The sequence below is a fragment of the Dendrobates tinctorius genome, unplaced genomic scaffold (assembly GCF_039654945.1).
Source record: "Dendrobates tinctorius isolate UK_male_01 unplaced genomic scaffold, ASM3965494v1 ptg000490l, whole genome shotgun sequence".
Classification (NCBI taxonomy): domain Eukaryota; kingdom Metazoa; phylum Chordata; class Amphibia; order Anura; family Dendrobatidae; genus Dendrobates; species Dendrobates tinctorius.
The window spans coordinates 194,564-212,905 of NW_027362151.1; the positions used below are offsets into that span (position 1 = coordinate 194,564).

Sequence of the window (18,342 nt, forward strand, 5' to 3'; positions counted from 1 at the left end):
CAGATAGATGATCAAAAATTTATCCACCAAGTCTCGGAAAATATAATTCATGAAGCACTGGAAGACAGAAGGGGCATTAGTGAGCCCAAAAGGCATCACCAGGTATTCAAAATGTCCCTCCGGAGTATTAAACGCCGTCTTCCATTCATCTCCATGCTTAATGCGAATAAGATTATACGCCCCCCTGAGGTCAAGCTTTGTAAACCAGCAAGCACCTTTAACTCTGGAGAATAGATAAGAAATCAGGGGTAACGGATACTGATATTTAACAGTAATTTTGTTGAGGGCACGATAGTCAATACAAGGCCTTAATGAATCATCTTTCTTAGCCACGAAAAAAAACCCAGCACCTAAGGGAGAAGAGGATGGTCTAATATGACCCTTCTCCAACGACTCCTTAATATAGGATCGCATAGCCTCGTGCTCGGGTACAGATAAATTGAAAAGTCGACCCTTGGGGAATTTACACCCAGGGCTCAGCTCAATTGCACAGTCATAACTCCTATGAGGAGGCAAAGACGCAGACTCATTCTCACTAAATACATCAGAAAAATCAGCCAAATAGTCAGGAACATCATGAGACTGGGGAGAGGTGGAGAAAACAGGAGCGTCACCAAGAGCACACCGACAACCCCAACTCACCACAGACACAGATTTCCAATCCAAAACTGGATTATGGATTTGCAACCAGGGAAACCCCAGAACAATGGTATCATGCAAATTATGCAACACCAAAAATCTGCAATTCTCTTGATGGTCTGGGGCGACCCGCATTACCACCTGGGTCCAAAACTGAGGTTTATTCTTCGCCAAAGGAGTAGCATCAATACCCCTCAAAGGGATAGGCGTCCGCAGAGGTGTCATAGGAAATCCACAACGTTTAGCAAAATCCAAGTCCATCAGGTTCAGAGCTGCTCCCGAATCCACAAAAGCCTTGGCGGAAAATGTGGACAGGGAGCAGATCAGAGTAATTGCCAGAAGAAACTTAGGTTGAAACCCACCCACAGCAAATGTGTGTGCAAAACGTTTCTCTCGTTTAGGGCAGACAGAAATAATATGCGAGGCATCTCCACAAAAAAAACACAGATGGGAGGAGACACAGATTAGATATTAGAAAAAACTTTTTGACAGTTAGAGTGATCAATGAGTGGAACAGGCTGCCACAAGAAGTGGTGAGTTCTCCTTCAATGGAAGTCTTCAAACAGAGGCTGGACAGACATCTGACTGGGATGATTTAGCGAATCCTGCTTTGAGCAGGGGGGTTGGACCAGATGGCCCAGGAGGTACCTTCCAACTCTACGATTCTATGATTCTATGACAGCTTATTACGCCTTCTGAACTCCTGACGTTGCGCCCTAGACAAAACTCTATCACATTGCATAGGTTCAGACATTTGTTCAACAGGTGGCAACACCTCTCGTGCGGTTTTGCGTTCACGCAAACTCCGATCAACCTGAATGGCTAATGACATAGAATCGTCCCGACCAGAGGGAACAGGAAATCTCACCATAGTATCTTTTACGGTTTCTGACAAACCCTTCCGAAAGAGAGCTGCCAAGGCACCATCATTCCAGGTAGTAAGGACCGCCCACTTTCGGAATTTTTGACAGCACAACTCTGCAGAATCCCGACCCTGGCTCAATGCCAACAGGGCCTTTTCAGCCTGATCAATAGCATTAGGTTCATCATTCAACAACCCCAAAGCTTGAAAAAATGCGTTCACATTAGTAAGAATAGGATCATCAGGTTTCAAAGAAAACGCCCAATCCTGGGGATCGCCGCGCAATCCTGGGGTTCAGCAGCATGTGAATGAGCAAGATAGGCGGAAATTCCCCGCACTTCAGCAGTGCATAGAGGAAAAAATATACACCAAAAAAAAAAAAAATTCTGACAAACTCTTTTTTCCTTTTTTTTCTTTTTACAATTCTTTCCTGCTATTGAGTACCCTAGGATCTGCGGTATGGCTGGTGATTCTGTTATGAATGAGTCACCGAAGGAGGAAAAAACAAAAATACAATCTAAGTCCAGAAAACAGGAGAGATTGGTAGCTATCGGATTGCAGACCCCTGATCCTATCCACAACAACTAACAGTAGCCGTGGGGGGTTCCTACGATACCCTAGACCCCTCGATCACAGCCGGAGAACTAAATAGGCCTAAAGAAAGAAAGGGGAAATCTAAACTGCCCCACAGCAGACCCCAAAGCAATAGGCAGCCCCCAACATATAATGACGGTGAAGCAAGATGAAAACACTAACACAGATAGAAAGATAGACTGAGCAAACGATGGGGCCCAAGCTAACTAAAAAGGACAGGATAGAAAAGCTGCTGTCTGCAATCCATAAAAAACCCTACCAAAAAATGTCCCAACCGTCTGATAGGAAAAACAGGCCCTGAAGTCGCTAGGACTTCAAAAAGACTATATCAGCACTCAGGTAAATTCTGAAGACAGAGCAAAGAGACAAACTGATCAGAGACAAAAATGGAACTCAGCACACGCCCCGACCGGGGATGGCTGAACTCCAAAAAACAAGGTAAACAAAACAAAACTAATAAGTTCAATAGCAGAGCAAAAACTAATCTTTGGGAAGCAGGAATCAGACTGGTCTCCAAGAATCCAGCAGAGAAATCACCAGTGACTCAGAAGGGCGTCGGCTGCCTTATATCCAGTCAGAATTTCCTGTTACCTAGTCATCATCTACCAGATCAGGTGTTTGGTAATCAGCCTCACTACCTTCCTTCACCAGAAGAGGGAGTTCATCAGACATCGACGGTGAAGGGGAAAATGAACTCACAACAGGGCCCCCTACTATTTAATATATTTATTAATGATCTAGTGGATGGCTTACACAGTAAAATATCAGTATGTGCAGATGATACAAAACTATGTAAGGCAGTTAACACAAAGGTGGACAGTTTGCAACTACAGATAGATTTGAGTAAATTGGAGAATTGGGCTGAAAAATGGCAAATGAGGTTTAACCCAGATAAGTGTAAGGTTATGCACATGGGAAGGAGAAACAGAGGCTACAATTACTTGCTAAATGGGAAACTGCTGGGGAAATCAGACATGGAAAAAGACTTAGGCATCTTAGTCAATAAGAAGCTAAATTGGAGTGCCCAGTGTCAGGCAGCTGCCACCAAAGCAAATAGGGTCATTGGATGCATTAGAAGAGGTCTGGGGACACGAGATGAAAACATCATTCTCCCTCTGTACAAATCACTCGTCAGACCACACTTGGAGGATTGTGTGCAGTTCTGGACGCCGGTGCTCAAGAAAGACATTACTGAACTTGTAAGGGTTCAAAGGCGGGCTACTAAAATGATAAACGGAGTTGGTTCACTACAATACCCAGAAAGGTTATCAAAATTAGGTCTATTTACTCTAGAAAAGAGAAGACTTAGGGGAGACTTAATATATATGTACAAGTATATCAGAGGGCAATACAGAGATCTCTCCAATGAACTGTTTGTACCAAGGACTGTGACAAGAACAAGGGGGCATTCTCTTCGTTTGGAGGAAAGACAATTTCTGCACCAGCATAGAAGAGGGTTCTTCACGGTAAGAGCAGTGAGGCTCTGGAATTCTCTTCCTGAGGAAGTGGTGATGGCCAACTCACTGAATGAATGTAAGAAAGGAATGGAGGCTTTTCTTGTGAGTAACAGGATAGAAGGTTACGAATAACAGAATATTATAGGTAGATGGTTGACCCAGCTTAGGGGAAGGAATTTTTTTCCCTACGGAGAAAATTGGCTTCTGCTCTGTGGGTTTTTTGCCTTCCCCAGGATCAACAATGCAGAACAGCTGCACTAAAAATAGGCTGAACTAGATGGACATAAGGTCTTCCTTCAGCCTTCAAAACTATGTTACTATGTTACACACGGTGGAGATATGACATCACACTGGAGAAGTCCGGCACACGGCGAAACGAAGACATCACACTGGAGACTTCCCGCACACGGTGGGGTTATGACATCTCACTTGAGACGCCCTGCACACGGTGGAGCTATGACATCACACTGGAGACGTCCTGCACACGGTGGAACTATGACATCACACTGGAGAAGTCCTGCATATAGTGGAGTTATGACATCACACTGGAGATATCCCGCACACGGTGGAGCTATGACATCACACTGGAGACGTCCCACACACGGTGGAGTCATGACATCACACTGGAGACGTCCTGCACACGGTGGAGTTATGACATCAAACTGGAGTTGTCCAGCACAAGGTGGAACTATGACATCACACTGGAGACGTCCTACATATAGTGGAGTTATGACATCACACTGGAGACGTCCTGCACACGGTGGAGTAATGACATCTGTAATGTAAAATGTCTATAAAGTATGATGTTTCTAGAACCTTCTAGAAATCTCCCACTTCACTCTGATGAGAAATTCAGCCTGTCAGCTCCTACAGCTTCCCTCCTTCCCCCTCCTTAACAGCCTGTGTCCGCACTGGTAATAGGACACTTCCCCTATAGCATTTGGCCCATCTCCACAAAAAGGAATGTTAATTAGTTAAGCTAAAGGAAGTCCATTGTTTTCTGGGACATGTGTCTGAAATAAAACTATGAGAGATATTAAAATAGGCTAGCATGGGCTCCGATCGCGACAGAAAAACGAAACGGACATTTCTGTGATCTGCGCGGACCCGGCTTCCCTACGGTGGCTCTTGCAAAGTTCTATCACCGCCAGAACCTGAGATATGGATTGCTCCCAAACGGAGTGTCCTAAGTATGGCATGTCTGATGTTGCTTTATTACATTCGATGAACTACAACCTATGAGGCCCTCAGTGTGTTGATACGAGCTTCCCTTGTTGAGCTATGCTTATCAAAAGTTTTTTAGTTAATTGGCAACTTGGAGAAAGGGGGGATGAACTTCTGCAGACTGCCCCTTTCGTGATGTTACAGACCCAGGGCTATAAGGCACCCCTCCCTTACAATGAGTCAGTGGGAGCTACAGCGTCCGTGCTGACCAGAACCCAGATGAGTGGAGACGTGTGGCTCCACCTTCTCTCCCCCAGCCACATGGTCTGCCTGATACCGACTAAGCACATGTGAGTGTTACTTTCTGTCTTTTTAATCCCCTTTATGTTAGATTTGTATTGTACATATTTGATGTCTCAACTTTATAGCAACTTTTATCTATGTAATCACTGCCCGCATTCTTTTGGGAATAAATTTATAAAATCTATTAGCTCTGTCTCCATGCTCTAAGAAACGAATTATGCGCCTTTTTTAGATAATCACTACTAATTTCAGGGGTTTGCCGCAGACCCTCTTAATTAACTCTTTGATTAAGTAAAGCGTGGCTGGTGGCAGCGTGGTGTGCGCGGCTGGCGAGGCTAGCTGCCAGTACAGAAGGGTCTTATATTGCTGAATGAGTGGTTGAGGCCACAGCATTGATAATTCCCTTACTGCCGTAGTCTAGCGGCCCGTGCACAACAAGCAGCCCGTCCGGCGACTAATTATCCTAGGTGCAGTTCCCTGACTGACCTGAGGATAAGGGGGGGCGCCAGAGAGCTGCGAGTTCCAAAGTGGAACTGAGATATACATAAATCCCCGCAGTTCGTGGAAGGTTGTTAGCAGTGGTTGGGCATCCAAAATACCCCCCTGCGGTAAATTGTTAGAGCAAGATTAGCTTGCTGTGTTTTTGTCACATTGTGCCAGTGGTGGGATAACTAAGATAAGCCCCCACTGTGCCTGTGATAGTCGTGTGCCGGCAGTGCGTCACGTCCCTCCGTCCGCTGACATACCCATGTCAGTGGTGGGACCGTGGCGTATTGGTGGCACCGGCCGTGCTGTTCGTCACAACATCACACTGGAGACGTCCCACACACGGTGGAGCTATGACATCACATTGGAGACGTCCTGCATATAGTGGAGTTATGACATCACACTGGAGACGTCCCGCACACGGTGGAGCTATGACATCACACTGGAGACGCCCTTCACACAGTGGAGCTATGACATCACATTGGAGACGTCCTGCATATAGTGGAGTTATGACATCACACTGGAGACGTCCCGCACACAGTGGAGTTATGACATCACACTGGAGACGTCCCGCACACGGTGGAGCTATGACATCACACTGGAGACGCCCTTCACACAGTGGAGCTATGACATCACATTGGAGACGTCCTGCATATAGTGGAGTTATGACATCACACTGGAGACGTCCCGCACACAGTGGAGTTATGACATCACACTGGAGACGTCCCGCACACAGTGGAGTTATGACATCACACTGGAGACGTCCCGCACACAGTGGAATTATGACATCACACTGGAGACGCCCTTCACACAGTGGAGCTATGACATCACATTGGAGACGTCCTGCATATAGTGGAGTTATGACATCACACTGGAGACGTCCTGCACACGGTGGAGTTATGACATCACACTGGAGACGTCCCGCACACAGTGGAGTTATGACATCACACTGGAGACGTCCCGCACACAGTGGAATTATGACATCACACTGGAGACGGCCTGCACACGGTGGAGTTATGACATCACACTGGAGACGTCCCGCACACAGTTGAATTATGACATCACACTGGAGACGGCCTGCACACGGTGGAGTTATGATATCACACTGGAGACATCCCGCACACAGTGGAATTATGACATCACACTGGAGACGGCCTGCACACGGTGGAGTTATGACATCACACTGGAGATCCCCTGCACACGGTGGAGTTATGACATCACACTGGAGACGTCCTGCACACGGTGGAGTTATGATATCACACTGGAGACATCCCGCACACAGTGGAATTATGACATCACACTGGAGACGTCCTGCACACGGTGGAGTTATGATATCACACTGGAGACATCCCGCACACAGTGGAATTATGACATCACACTGGAGACGTCCTGCACACGGTGGAGTTATGATATCACACTGGAGACATCCCGCACACAGTGGAATTATGACATCACACTGGAGACGGCCTGCACACTGTGGAGTTATGACATCACACTGGAGACATCCCGCACACAGTGGAATTATGACATCACACTGGAGACGGCCTGCACACGGTGGAGTTATGACATCACACTGGAGACCCCCTGCACACGGTGGAGCTATAATATCACACTGGAGACGTCCCGCACACGGTGGAGCTATGACATCACACTGTAGACATCCGACACACGGTGGAGCTATGACATCACACTGGAGACTTCCCGCACACAGTGGGGTTATGACATCACATTGGAGAAGTCCAGCACACGGCAGAGTTAGGACATCACACTGGAGACATCCGGCACATGGCAGAGTTAAGACATCACACTGGAGAAGTCCAGCACACGGTGGAGTTATGACAACACACTGGAGACATCCGGCACACGGTAGAGGTAGGACATCACACTGGAGATGTCCGGCACACGGTGGAGCTATTGTAAGGCGTCGGATTCCTGCAGCTGCACAGCAGGAATCCAGAGCCATACATCCAGCGGTCTCCCATTCCTTTCCGACCGCTCAGGGACCTGCACAGCAATCTCGGCAATCCAGGCGCCCTGCTCAGACCAGCTCTCTGGTTCTGGATGTTGCTGCCACCTCTGGACCAGCAATGGTAGCGCAACCTGCTTTGCAGGAAAGCACTCCAGAGGCTAAGTCCTCTCGCCGTGCTACTGGGCATGCCCACGAGACGATCTCCCAGTGGAGATCGGGGGTCACGTGCTCAGGTCCTTGTCCTGATCTGATTGGCCCATCTCAGAGGTCTGGAAGGTCCCGGAAGCGCATTGCTATAAAAGGCCCGCATGGCCACTCGGCCATGCGCTAGTATAGGCTATACTGCTATGTGTGAATGGTGATGGATGCATGATTCTGGTGACTGACTCATTATAAAACCCCCTCCCTCTGATATTACACATGTGGATAGGGAATTAGAGTTATAGTCAGCGCCAGTCAGTGGCAAGCCATACGCCACAATGCACACCGCACTGCTACACTAGCGTCCGATAGTGTGATGCCTCACGGCACTGTCGTACAGCGGTAGTAGTTACCGCCGCGCTGCAGATAGCAGCACTTACCGGCGTCCGCGGTATATATATATATATAAACTATGTAAGTGGCAAAAAACAGTTTTCAACAAAAACATACTAAATAACATTTGTGCAGTCTATGAATTTGTCCTAAGAAATAGTATCGCCTCCATCAGATCCTCCTTCATAGATGACCTCACATCTGACCTAATAATTTTAAGGCCAGAGAACAACCTCTCTACAGTAACTTGGGTTGGAGGCAAAGCCGTAACCACATGGGAACATCTCTAACAATTTCCGGGCATAAAGGAATTGCCTCCTGCACAGTCAGTTTTGATGAACGGTTGAATTTTTCTTTTTCTTTGAGAGCAAGTGAAACATTTTGCTGAAATATGGTCAATCTGCTGCTATAGGAGACGGAGTGAAGTCTTCTTCCTTGCAGCAACGCTTTGCCGGCTCCATATCATCAAAATACTTGTCAAAGTCAAACTCCTCGTCTGATGAGGATGAAGATATGGCAGCAGTAGCACTGTCAGAACCAGAGTCCTCTTGCGCCTGGCAGTCCTCCTGTAGGCCACTCATCCTAACTGCTACCTCAGTCAGAGCTTCTTTTCCTTTAGTAAGCTGTTGATCATCAAGCAATATACGATGACTCGGGTCCACATAAACAGCTGCCAGAAAAATTTTATTTTCCAACAGCTGTGTCTCTCTCCGCTTCATTGAAGCAGAAATGCCATCTGCGATTAAACCTCCTCTTTGGGACAGGCAAAATAGCAAGTTCTTCCACTCCCTTATGAAAATGCCAGGAGTTAAATCCTCAGCTTGTATTTTTGTAGTCACGGTAAATAGGTGATTAAGCAGTTCCTTCAATTCAGCCACCTGTGTCCATTGACCTTCATTTAGGGTTACCTGAGGGTTCGCCATATCTATAAGAAACGGTTTTAGCCAGGATCAAAACTGGGGGGGGGGGAAGAACCTCATACTGTTCCGCAGAATCTCATACTGCACACCTCAGCTGCTGCAGAACCTCATACTGCACACCCCTACAATTGAAAATAAAGCCTGCACCTTAAGATGTGGTGACGAATGCAGTCTATTTATTCCAACTATCAATTAATGTTGATGTGTTACTGAAGACGAGCAATGCCTGTCCTGGGCGTCCTTTTGGGCAGCTATGAGATGTACCTGACTGGTGCTAAAAAAAAGGAGTGTAAGTCTGTGTGCTACCCAGCTTTCATTCTTTTTGGGACAGATATGGATAGACAGATATGGATAAATGGATAGATAGAGCAGATTTCTAATCTGCTTTTGCTATTGAAAACATTATCTATGAGCTCAAAAACCTTTCAGGTGATGCAGTTTTTTAAAAAGATGATCTGCTTTTGCAGCTGAAAAACGTATCCTCAAAAAACGCAGGAAAAACGCTGTGTGTGAATGTAGCCTTAGATCAGGAATAGAACAGTCATTTATAGGACATTTCATAACTTTCCCAAACTCCTATGAAAAAATATTCAGCACATCCTGCATTGAACTACTGCACCCAATTTATTATATATTTTAGGAGTCGGAGTCGGTCCATTTTATACCGACTCCACCAAAATGAGCTCCGACCCTGACTCCACAGCCCTGCGTACCTGTGGCATTTCGTCTCTTCCAGGCAGGATGACTGGGCATCCTTGCTACCATGGGCTGAATTTGCCTGAATAACGCAGTGGCTGATTCCACTGGTCAGACGCCGTTCCTTCTAAATTACGGCCAACATCCGCGCGTCCCTGTCCCGATGCCAGTGTCCGCTGCTGACTCCAGGGTGGCAGACTGGGCAGTGGAGGCTCGCGACATTTGGGATCGCACTCAGGATGCTATTCGTGCCTCTAAAGAAAGAAGGAGGGCATCTGCCGACACACATCGGCCACCTGTTCCAACCTTTTCCCCCGGCGACTTGGTGTGGCTCTCTGCTCGAAACATCAAGCTGCGGGCCGAGTCCACCAAGTTCGCGCCGCGATACATCGGACCTTTTAAGGTTCTCGAGCGAATCAGCTCGGTGGTCTACCGCCTGGCTCTTCCTCCACATTTAGCCATTTCTGACGTTTTCCATGTGTCCTTTCTCAAACCTGTTCTCTTGGCCCGGTTCTCTGAGTCATCTGCCGGGTCATCAGACCTGTCTTCGGACGAGTTTGAAGTTAACGCCATTGTGGGACGCAGGATTGTGCGTGGCAAAAGTTTTATTTGGTGGACTGGAAGGGTGATGGTCCAGAGGCCCGGACCTGGGAGCCAGTGGAGAACATCCATGCTCCGCTCCTGATCTCGGCCTTTGAGCGTAGTGAGGCTCATAGGGGGGGCCCTAGGAGGGGGGGGTAATATTAGGTGTCGGATTCCTGCAGCTGCACAGCAGGAATCCAGAGCCATACATCCAGCGGTCTCCCATTCCTTTACGACTGCTCAGGGACCTGCACAGCAATCTCAGCGATCCAGGCGCCCTGCTCAGACCAGCTCTCTGGGTCTGGATGTTGCTGCCACCTCTGGACCAGCAATGGTAGTGCAACCTGCTTTGCAGGAAAGCACTCCAGAGGCGAAGTCCTCTCGCCGTGCTTCTGGGCATGCCCACGAGACGATCTCCCAGTGTAGATCGGGGGTCACGTGCTCAGGTCCTTGTCCTGATCTGATTGGCCCATCTCAGAGGTCTGGAAGGTCCCGGAAGCGCATGGCTATAAAAGGCCCGCATGGCCACTCGGCCATGCGCTAGTATAGACTATACTTGCTATGTGTGAATGGTGATGGATGTATGATTCTGGTGACTGACTCATTATAAAACCCCCTCCCTCTGATATTACACATGTGGATAGGGAATTAGAGTTATAGTCTGCGCCAGTCAGTGGCAAGCCATACGCCACAGTGCACACCGCACCGCTACACTAGCGTCCGATAGTGTGATGTCTCACAGCACTGTCGTATAGCGGCAGTAGTTACCACCGCGCTGCAGATAGCAGCACTTACCGGCGTCCGCGGTAGCGACGCCGCACGCACGGTAGGTCAAGACGGACACCAACCTCAGCCTTGGGCCGTGTCCTGTGACCATATACCGTGTGTGCATTCCAGCTGAGACCTGTGAAGCCAACAGGCTCGGCGTTTATGCTTTATTTATACTAAAGCGCCTCTGTGAGTTTAACAGAGTCCACTCTGCGCACCTCGGGGGACGTTTAACCCGAGCGCAGTATACCGCCATATAGCGAGTCTGCCATTACTCAGCAGCGGTTGTTACACCTACTGCACGGTGGACCACGGGCAGTGAACGCACTTCCTATTATTTATATTTCGTGCGTTCCGCCGCCCCTAACAGCTATGACATCACACTGGAGACGTCCCGCACACAGTGGAGTTATGACATCACACTGGAGAAGTCCAGAACACGGTGCAGCTATGACATCACAGTGGAGACATCCCGCACACGGTGGAGCTATGACATCACACTGGAGACGTCCTGCACACAGTGGAGCTATGACATCACACTGGAGACGTCCCGCACACAGTGGAGTTATGACATCACACTGGAGAAGTCCAGAACACGGTGCAGCTATGACATCACAGTGGAGACATCCCGCACACGGTGGAGTGATGACATCACAGTGGAGACGTCCCGCACACAGTGGAGTTATGACATCACACTGGAGAAGTCCAGAACACGGTGCAGCTATGACATCACAGTGGAGACATCCCGCACACGGTGGAGTGATGACATCACACTGGAGACGTCCCGGACAGGGTGGAGTTATGACATCATACTGGAGAAGTCCAGAACACGGTGCAGCTATGACATCACAGTGGAGACATCCCGCACACAGTGGAGTTATGACATCACACTGGAGACGCCCTGCACACGGTGGAGCTATGACATCACACTATAGACGTCCTGCACACGGTGGAGCTGTGACATCACACTGGAGACGTCCTGCACACGGTGGAGCTGTGACATCACACTGGAGACGTCCTGCATATAGTGGAGTTATGACATCACACTGGAGACGTCCTGCACACGGTGGAGTTATGACATCACACTGGAGACGTCCTGCACACGGTGGAGTTATGACATCACACTGGAGACGTCCTGCACACGGTGGAGTTATGACATCACACTGGAGAAGTCCAGCACACAGTGGAGCTATGACATCACACTGGAGACGTCCTGCACACGGTGGAGTTATGACATCACACTGGAGACGTCCTGCACACGGTGGAGTTATGACATCACACTGGAGACGCCCTGCACACGGTGGAGCTATGACATCACACTGGAGACGTCCTGCACACGGTGGAGCTGTGACATCACACTGGAGACGTCCTGCACACGGTGGAGCTGTGACATCACACTGGAGACGTCCTGCATATAGTGGAGTTATGACATCACACTGGAGACGTCCTGCACACGGTGGAGCTATGACATCACACTGGAGACGTCCGGCACACGGTGGTGGAGTTATGACATCACACGGGAGAAGTCCTACATATAGTGGAGTTACAACATCACAGTGGAGTTATGACATCACACAGGAGACGTCCCGCACATGGTGGAGTGATGACATCACAGTGGAGACGTCCGGCACACGGTGGAGTGATGACATCACAGTGGAGACGTCCCGCACACGGTGGAGTGATGACATCACAGTGGAGACGTCCCGCACACGGTGGAGCTATGACATCACACTGGAGACATCACGCACACAGTGGAGTTATGACATCATACTGGAGACCCCCTGCACAAGGTGGAGCTATGACATCACACTGGAGACGTTCCGCACACGGTGGAGTTATGACATCACACTGGAGACGTCCCGCACACGGTGGGGTTTTTATATTTATCTTCCCGGCCCATCCCCCTCATATCTGTCACTGGAGGTCATCCCGCAGAGGCTACCGCTGTCCATGGACGATTGATGCCAGCATCCGTGTAATCACAGAGGGGTGAGGGCAGACAGATGGGGACATTATAAATCACATCTGTGCTTACAAAGTGCATTGGGATCCGGATCTTCTCTCCCTTCTGGATTAAGGGATTATATTCTGTTAAATGCATTTCATCCCCCCCCCCCCCCCCCCCCCCCCCCCGACGCAGTCTGCTCCTGACGGTGGATAAATCACCAGGAGACAGAGAGCGCTCATTACCGGCGGCGACATAAGGCGGGGGGGCGATATCATGGCGTCACGGCATGTGGGCCATGGAGCCATCCCGGATATCAGAGCTCGTCCTCTAATCCATGGCCCGTGTGATAGAAAACTAATATACTAAGTACCCGTCCTGCCTACACAGAGCGGAGGCTCCGTCACAATGTGCCAGTGTGGGACCAACACAACACAGCACCAAAAACCTCCGGAGCTCACAACCTTCACTGGTACATTGTCACAAATCATCCGCTGTGGACAGCATGGGTTTACAGTCCCACTGACAGCAAGCAGAGATCTTGCCGTCTATTAGGAAGATGCTTCCTATAATGATGACATTTTCAGGAATTCAGGGAGGGAAAATGCATAAGGCGTGCAGCTGAGGCCTGTGATTGGCTGCAGCGGTCACATATGTAGTCAAGGACATCATCCCTACAGGAAAACAAGACGAGGAGCAGCAGAATGGTCGCACTGTAATGGCGGCTGAGTTGTCAGTGATGCCTCTTTCATTTTTTTATTCATGCTCAGGCTGCGCCTCTGGTTGTCAGACATCAGGCTGTAGGGGTTCTCAGGCAGCAGACATTTCTGTTAGTCTGGTGCTCAGAAGTCCATGAGCATCAGATGACAGAAGTGACTTCACAATAAATCTGCCGTGTGTGAACAGAAGCGGTGACTGCGGGCGCCGCCTATCACAGACGGTGTCCTCCTGCCGCCGCCGTGCGGTGACTAGTGCGGTGACTATTGCGCTGCCGCCAGTGTAGACTATGCACACCGCTGCCATCTAGTGTTCGCTTCATGCATAGCAGGGATGTGAGCACATCACCTGTCGGAGCGCCCGTGACCCCACTGACTTCAATAGAAGAACACAGGTAACAGCCTCGTTTGTGAGACCACAGACAGCGCTCATGACATGGCCTGGGGGAAAGAGAGCGCGCAGGAAAATGAGCCCATGAGAGAGCTAGCAAACTGTGCGCTCATTCACCCTGGCAAGTGGGGACCCTACGCTCGCAGCCGCAGTGTCCCCCAGAACAAAGCCCTGTGTGATATCCAGTGCCCTGACCGCCTGGGACTCCCAGACGGTCTCATAAATCAGGGGAGTCTCGGCTAGAATGTTCTGTGCTTGTACCGCTATTATCCATCAGTCTCATTACCGCTGACACTCTCATTAGGCCGCACGCTCGGGATATGGCCGCTATCAATAATTAATTCTCTCGTCTCTCATCACAGAGCTGCGCTCTCTCGGGGCGATGCGTGGGTGCAGGGTGCACGCTATGTCCAATCTCGGGGTAAAGACAGATGGGCTGTTTATAAAGGGACGCACTGAGGACCCTCCGGTGAGAGACCCCTGTGCCTCCCGTGGGCTAGAAACCAGTTAATGGGGGTCCTATTGGGGTACAGGTGGCATAATCCCAGTATGAGTGACAGGGTGGGCCTGCGGTGCCAGGAGCGGACGGCAGCGTGTGATGGAAGGACGAGCGGCTCAGACTCGGGGGCCACGCTGCTCTATGGAGCCCCTGACACACACTGATCTGAATGGGGGGGTGAACAGGAGGACACCACAACCCCCCGATTCTTCCAAACGGGGAGCAGGCCTCAGAGTGAAAGGCCAGTGAGCCTCATAAATGAGTGCAGGGTAACGCTCGCCGCTCCATGCTCTGTGTGCGACTATGGAGATGAGTTGCGCCTAGCAATGAGCGAGCAGGCAATCCCTGCATGTGTAGCGGCTGTCGATCAGACGAGAGCGATGCAGCTGCGGGGACTCGGACGTGGTATTCGAGCACGCTGATACACGCGGTCAGCACCAGAGCATGCTCAGATAACACCTCATCACTAGTGGCACCTCCGGCTAGGAGACTGAGGCTTCTCATGTATCTGCTCACCTGCATCCACTGCTGGACAGAGACCGCTGATAAGCGCTGTCGGTGCCGGTGCCCGGGCCCCTGGGCTGGAGAGCGTAGTCGCCATTGGTCGCTGCAGACGTACAATCGTCGCCCGGCTTCTTCTCATCATGTCCATCTTCTCCAACGTCGCTCATTCATAGCAAGCCACATCCTGCAAGAAAACAAGGGAGGATGTAAGGTCACCGCTCAGGAAAAAGGGGGCCAAGCCTAGTGAAGTCGGGGAGCGCCGGACCCCTCATATTAGAGACGTCCTCGTCCTGAACCAACGAGCGGCCGATTCCTCGCAGATCAGGACAGGTGAGTGCAGGCCGAGGAGACGAATGTGTGACATCGGGGGTCACCGGAGGACAGGACGCGGAGCGGCCTCCTAATAAGGCTGCAGTCACACTATGCAGCATGTACTATGCGCCAACTATTCACTCACAGACCCATAGAGTTTCATTGATCCATTCACACATCACTGTCCTGTGTGCATCAGACTCGGGGGTCCGAATACAAGGGACGACACTCGGAGGGACACTCAGAGATCCACGCTGAGAGCCAATGAGAATGCTGCAGGGGGAACGGATGAGAGAAAACGAGGGCAGCACGGGTGACACCGGACAAAGCACCAGCTGTAGCTCTCAGAGGGGAACACACAGAAGAATGTCTGCAACAACGACGGCAGGGAGAGCACACGAGAGATCCCCTGATCACCATCCGGAAAAACGTGTCCATCCTGACTGCACACTCACATCTCACTGCTGCTCTCCTGTTATCTCTCAGGCTGGGGGCACTCACATCTCACTGCTGCTCTCCTGTTATCTCTCAGGCTGGGGGCGCTCACATCTCACTGCTGCCCTCCTGTTATCTCTCAGGCTGGGGGCACTCACATCTCGCTGCTGCTCTCCTGTTATCTCTCAGGCTGGGGGCGCTCACATCTCACTGCTGCTCTCCTGTTAGCTCTCAGGCTGGGGGCGCTCACATCTCACTGCTGCTCTCCTGTTATCTCTCAGGCTGGGGGCACTCACATCTCACTGCTGCTCTCCTGTTATCTCTCAGGCTGGGGGCGCTCACATCTCACTGCTGCTCTCCTGTTATCTCTCAGGCTGGGGGCACTCACATCTCACTGCTGCTCTCCTGTTATCTCTCAGGCTGGGGGCACTCACATCTCACTGCTGCTCTCCTGTTATCTCTCAGGCTGGGGGCGCTCACATCTCACTGCTGCTCTCCTGTTAGCTCTCAGGCTGGGGGCACTCACATCTCACTGCTGCTCTCCTGTTATCTCTCAGGCTGGGGGCACTCACATCTCACTGCTGCTCTCCTGTTATCTCTCAGGCTGGGGGCACTCACATCTCACTGCTGCTCTCCTGTTATCTCTCAGGCTGGGGGCGCTCACATCTCACTGCTGCTCTCCTGTTATCTCTCAGGCTGGGGGCGCTCACATCTCACTGCTGCCCTCCTGTTATCTCTCAGGCTGGGGGCGCTCACATCTCACTGCTGCTCTCCTGTTATCTCTCAGGCTGGGGGCACTCACATCTCACTGCTGCTCTCCTGTTAGCTCTCAGGCTGGGGGCGCTCACATCTCACTGCTGCTCTCCTGTTAGCTCTCAGGCTGGGGGCGCTCACATCTCACTGCTGCTCTCCTGTTATCTCTCAGGCTGGGGGCACTCACATCTCACTGCTGCTCTCCTGTTATCTCTCAGGCTGGGGGCGCTCACATCTCTCTGCTGCTCTCCTGTTAGCTCTCAGGCTGGGGGCGCTCACATCTCTCTGCTGCTCTCCTGTTATCTCTCAGGCTGGGGGCGCTCACATCTCACTGCTGCTCTCCTGTTATCTCTCAGGCTGGGGGCGCTCACATCTCACTGCTGCTCTCCTGTTATCTCTCAGGCTGGGGGCGCTCACATCTCACTGCTGCTCTCCTGTTAGGTCTCAGGCTGGGGGCGCTCACATCTCACTGCTGCCCTCCTGTTAGCTCTCAGGCTGGGGGTGCTCACATCTCACCGCTGCTCTCCTGTTAGCTCTCAGGCTGGGGGCGCTCACATCTCACCGCTGCTCTCCTGTTAGCTCTCAGGCTGGGGGCGCTCACATCTCACTGCTGCCCTCCTGTTAGCTCTCAGGCTGGGGGCGCTCACATCTCACTGCTGCTCTCCTGTTATCTCTCAGGCTGGGGGCGCTCACATCTCACTGCTGCTCTCCTGTTATCTCTCAGGCTGGGGGCGCTCACATCTCTCTGCTGCTCTCCTGTTAGCTCTCAGGCTGGAGGCACTCACATCTCACTGCTGCTCTCCTGTTATCTCTCAGGCTGGGGGCGCTCACATCTCACTGCTGCTCTCCTGTTATCTCTCAGGCTGGGGGCGCTCACATCTCACTGCTGCTCTCCTGTTATCTCTCAGGCTGGGGGCGCTCACATCTCACTGCTGCTCTCCTGTTAGCTCTCAGGCTGGGGGCGCTCACATCTCACTGCTGCTCTCCTGTTAGCTCTCAGGCTGGGGGCGCTCACATCTCACTGCTGCTCTCCTGTTATCTCTCAGGCTGGGGGCGCTCACATCTCACTGCTGCCCTCCTGTTATCTCTCAGGCTGGGGGCGCTCACATCTCACTGCTGCTCTCCTGTTAGCTCTCAGGCTGGGGGCGCTCACATCTCACTGCTGCTCTCCTGTTAGCTCTCAGGCTGGGGGCGCTCACATCTCACTGCTGCTCTCCTGTTAGCTCTCAGGCTGGGGGCGCTCACATCTCACTGCTGCTCTCCTGTTATCTCTCAGGCTGGGGGCGCTCACATCTCACTGCTGCTCTCCTGTTAGCTCTCAGGCTGGGGGCGCTCACATCTCACTGCTGCCCTCCTGTTATCTCTCAGGCTGGGGGCGCTCACATCTCACTGCTGCTCTCCTGTTAGCTCTCAGGCTGGGGGCGCTCACATCTCACTGCTGCTCTCCTGTTAGCTCTCAGGCTGGGGGCGCTCACATCTCACTGCTGCTCTCCTGTTAGCTCTCAGGCTGGGGGCGCTCACATCTCACTGCTGCTCTCCTGTTATCTCTCAGGCTGGGGGCGCTCACATCTCACTGCTGCTCTCCTGTTATCTCTCAGGCTGGGGGCGCTCACATCTCTCTGCTGCTCTCCTGTTAGCTCTCAGGCTGGAGGCACTCACATCTCACTGCTGCTCTCCTGTTATCTCTCAGGCTGGGGGCGCTCACATCTCACTGCTGCTCTCCTGTTATCTCTCAGGCTGGGGGCGCTCACATCTCACTGCTGCTCTCCTGTTATCTCTCAGGCTGGGGGCGCTCACATCTCACTGCTGCTCT

General features: G+C 51.2%; 1 protein-coding gene across 1 annotated transcript in view; it reads right to left on the reverse strand.

Annotated features, from left to right (window-relative positions):
• The window catches only part of LOC141078019 (solute carrier family 66 member 2-like), a 73,865-nt gene extending 58,100 nt beyond the window's left edge, over positions 1-15,765 (reverse strand). Inside the window, exon 1 of the mRNA XM_073564814.1 lies at positions 15,042-15,765. The gene's annotated coding sequence lies outside the window, so the exon portion shown is untranslated. The remainder of the gene's footprint in view (positions 1-15,041) is intronic.
• Positions 15,766-18,342: the final 2,577 nt, after the last annotated feature.